This window comes from Engystomops pustulosus, chromosome 9, assembly GCF_040894005.1.
Source record: "Engystomops pustulosus chromosome 9, aEngPut4.maternal, whole genome shotgun sequence".
NCBI classification, from domain to species: Eukaryota; Metazoa; Chordata; class Amphibia; order Anura; family Leptodactylidae; genus Engystomops; species Engystomops pustulosus.
The window spans coordinates 82,847,061-82,851,434 of NC_092419.1; positions in this window are offsets into that span (position 1 = coordinate 82,847,061).

Consider the following 4,374-nt stretch of genomic DNA (forward strand, 5'->3'; position numbering starts at 1 on the left):
TACTGTACTGCAGTTTGATGAAGGAACGAAATTCCAATTCTACAAAACAATTCCTCAATCCACCCTTGCGGGACTCACCAGATGCTGCTGGCAGGGACCCAGGTAATCATAGTATCATAGTATATAAGGCTGGAAAAAGACGCAAGTCCATCAAGTCCAACCTTTAAGAATTAAATAAATGTTTTATCCCCATAACCCGTGATATTTTTTCTCTCCAGAAAGGTATCCAGGCCTCTCTTGAACATGTACATAGAGTCTGCCATAACAACCTCCTGCGGCAGAGAGTTCCATAGTCTCACTGCTCTTACAGTAAAGAACCTTTGTCTATGTTGGTGGTAGAATCGCCTCTCCTGTAGGCGTAGAGGATACCCCCTTGTCCTGGTCACAGGCCTAGGTATAAAAAGATCTTTGGAGAGATCATTCTACTGCCCCTTCAGGTATTTGTACATTGTAATGAGGTCTCCCCTCAGTCGTCTTTTTTTCTAAACTGAATAATCCCAAATTTTGTAATCTGTCATTGTATTCTTATCCCCCCATTCCCCACTAATAATCTTGGTTGCTCTCCTCTGCACCCTTTGCAGCTCTACCATATCCTTTTTATACACTGGTGCCCAAAACTGTACACAATATTCCATGTGTGGTCTGACCAGTGATTTATATAAGGGCAAAACTATGTCTTTATCATGAGAATCTATTCCTCTCTTGATACATCCCATAATTTTATTTGCTTTAGCAGCAGCCGCCTGGCTCTGGTCACTAAAATTAAGTTTACCATCCACCAATACCCCCAAGTCCTTTTCAGCTCCAGTTTTACCAATTAATTGACTGTTTACAGCATAATTATACTTTTTGTTTCCACGGCCCAAGTGCATAACTTTACATTTCTCTACATTAAACCTCATCAACCATTTTTCTGCCCACTCCTCAAGCTACCAAAAATCCCTCTGTAATGCTAAACAATCGACCTCAGTATTTATTACTTTATACAGCTTAGTATCATTTGACCTCTGTGGCACTCCATTGGTAACGCCAACCCAATCTGAGAATATGCCATTAATGACGACCCTCTGTTTTCTATCACTAAGCCAATTATTTACCCAAATACACAGATTTTCCCCTATTCCCAGCAGTCTCATTTTATATACCAACCTTTTATGCGGCACGGTGTCAAATGCCTTTGAAAAGTCCAGATATACAACATCCACAGCATCCCCCAGATCCACTCTTGAACTTACCTCCTCATAGAAACCAATCAGATTAGTCTGACAGGACCGCTCTCATCAACCCATGCTGATGCTGGGTTATAAGGTTATGCACAGTGAGATACTCCAGGATAGCATCTCTAACAAACCCCTCAAATATTTTCCCCAACACAGAAGTTAGACTCACAGGTCTGTAGTTTCCAGGATCGCTTTTTGATCCTTTCTTGTATAATGTGAAATAAAGTTTTATAAAGTAGTGGAAGTATTAACAACGCTGACAAAGGCATTTTTAAAATCAGCATGCATAGGTCATTGGAACTTGTCAGGAGCTAAAAATTACATTCCTGTTGACAGGTTTTCTTTAACTTGTTACAACTATGGTCAGTTGCACAAAAAAAAATCCTAAATCTTGTTGGGCCACACCACACCCTGAACATGCACAATGGAAGTCTATGGTGTCTGAATTGAATAGCCATTGTTTGTGAAGGTCATGTGCATGAGGCCTAATAATGTATTTTGTTATGTATATTATTGTTAGTGTAGCTCTTAGAATGAAACACTACTATTACATAAAGGGAAAACAACATCAACAGTATCACATCACACTAATATGGAGGCTGCTTGTCTAGAAAACGTTGTTATCATTGAATGTGCAGTATACTGTATATAGGGCAGTGATGGCGAACCTTTAAGAGACCGAGTGCCAACACAGCAATTCTAGCATTAACTTATTAAAGTCTTCTTGCTCCGTGCTGTAGCACAGCTTTCAATGGTCCTGAGGACACCAATATCGTTGACAGAAGGAGGGAAAATTCGGATTGGCATTGGAGCTTCCCTTGACAACCCACTGAACAGGAAGAATTGTAGGGCCAAGAGCAGGAGCTTCAAAGGCTCCAATAAAAATCTGACCATGTCCACATCTATTCTTCCTGCTGTCACCCTTTAAAATAACGTTGAGTGTGCCACGTCATGGGCCTGTAGGAAGATCTCTTAAGTCTTATTTGATGAATTATGTGCTGGGGAAACAGCCTGAGTGCCCACTGAGAGGGCTCAGAGTGCCACCTTGGGCACCCTTGCCAAAGGTTCGCCACCACTGATATAGGGAAAACAGAAACATGATGACATGTATCATACTACATGGATAGACTTCATTCACAAGAATGTATGTCTGCATGACTATGGTTATGGCATACGTCCGGCGCCATGGAGAGCAGTAGAGATGATGCAAATGCATTGTGTATGGGCTGGTAACACAGGGAATGATAGGACATGTCCTATCTTTTCCTCGTGTACGTAGCAGTTCGATGCCATATTGATTTGTGTGGCCATTGCCGTCTATGGGGTTCTCCATACGGTAGTGTAAAAGCAGCCTTGGTTGTATGGTAAAATATATTTGGGCTTTTCTGTCTGTGATATGTAAATAGCTTAATCGGGTTTAATAATACTTCATGCATGTCTTCTCATTGACTTTGTCTTTTCCTCCCATTCTTCTTCCTCTAATGCGTGTAATTAGGAAAGTGGACCACTAATAATACTGATGAGAAAAAATCAAATTCAAAATGTTAATTCATTACAGCTCTTCCCACTTCTCCATATATTAAATATGAGTTAATTATATAGGAGTTTGCTGTTCCTTATTAATGCTGCCCATAGAAGCTATGTTTCTAATGCTATAATGTTTATGTATGATTTATTATCCTGTACACTGACTAGGCCATTAGTATACATGAGATGAGAACCCCACGCACACTGCTATACTCAGATTAAATCTAATACATTTTAGCAGGGAAAACATAGTATGTACAGGATCCCAGGACCCCATAACTACGTACTAATAGTCCTAGTAGTGAAAACAAAAAAGGGGGGAATGGGACAAAGGGTGGGCGCTAGACTAGCCTTATCTCGGTGGAGTGTCTACACCAGAAATGCCAAAAATTAACTAGTTCGACTCACACCATAAGGTACAGGAAACTTTAATTAAAATGAAGTTAACAATTACAATAGATAAAATGGAATACAAATATAGAACTAAATGTCCAGAAATGACGCGTTTCGGGAGTAATCCCTTCATCAGAATAAAAAATGGTTCATTTTTTATTCTGATGAAGGGATTACTCCCGAAACGCGTCATTTCTGGACATTTAGTTCTATATTTGTATTCCATTTTATCTATTGTAATTGTTAACTTCATTTTAATTAAAGTTTCCTGTACCTTATGGTGTGAGTCGAACTAGTTAATTTTTGGCATTTCTGGTGTAGACACTCCACCGAGATAAGGCTAGTCTAGCGCCCACCCTTAGTCCCATTCCCCCCTTTTTTGCTTTCACTACTTGAACCATACCGGTCCACCTCCATGGATACCGGCCTCTCTGGGGACTGTGGAGCTGCAAGACCCTGAGGATTCCTCTCTGGAAAGATACATTGCATACCACCAAGTGGTTTACAGGTGAGCAGTATTGCTTATCTTTGCCTATACTTTACACCAACGGTATCACACGAGGCGCCGTCCTCCGGTTGTTCTTCCTTTTTTTTTTTTCTCTTGTTTTGTATACTAATAGTCCTGACTGTTATGTTGTATGAAGGGGCTGATGTGATACAATTCATGGATTGGTCAGCTACAGAAGTGTCCCCTGGTCAACTTCGGAAGTTGTCCCCTGGTTGGCCATCCCTATACTTTAACTCCCACTAATTTCATTGGAAGGCAAAAAGTTTTTTGCTATCAGATTCTGTGCCATAGTGTTATCTTAGCACTGCCATACAGTGGTGATATGCATGAGAACAATAATATAATATAGACTATAATAAAAAAAGTTGCATCTAAAATTATTTTGGCAGTGTAACTGGTCAGGAGAGGATACAGATTATGACAGTTTAGGGGCAGATTATAACTGCCATAGGCCCTGGGCTGTATATTGTAGCCCCTACAATTCTGGAATCCCTTCCTACATTTGGTACTAGAATGGTAATGGAGAATGCATTCAATCTGCAGTTTCAGGACCTTTGGAGAACCTTAAAAGGTCCTGAAATGGCTCTTGTGTACATGTGTATTGAGAGCAGAATCAGCTGTACAAGGTTTTCATTGGTGAAGGTCCTTATCAGTATAAAATTTGGAGGTGGTTTGGGGGCCATGGTGCCCCCTAGCAGGCTTGGGCCAGGGCTACCACCCAAACTG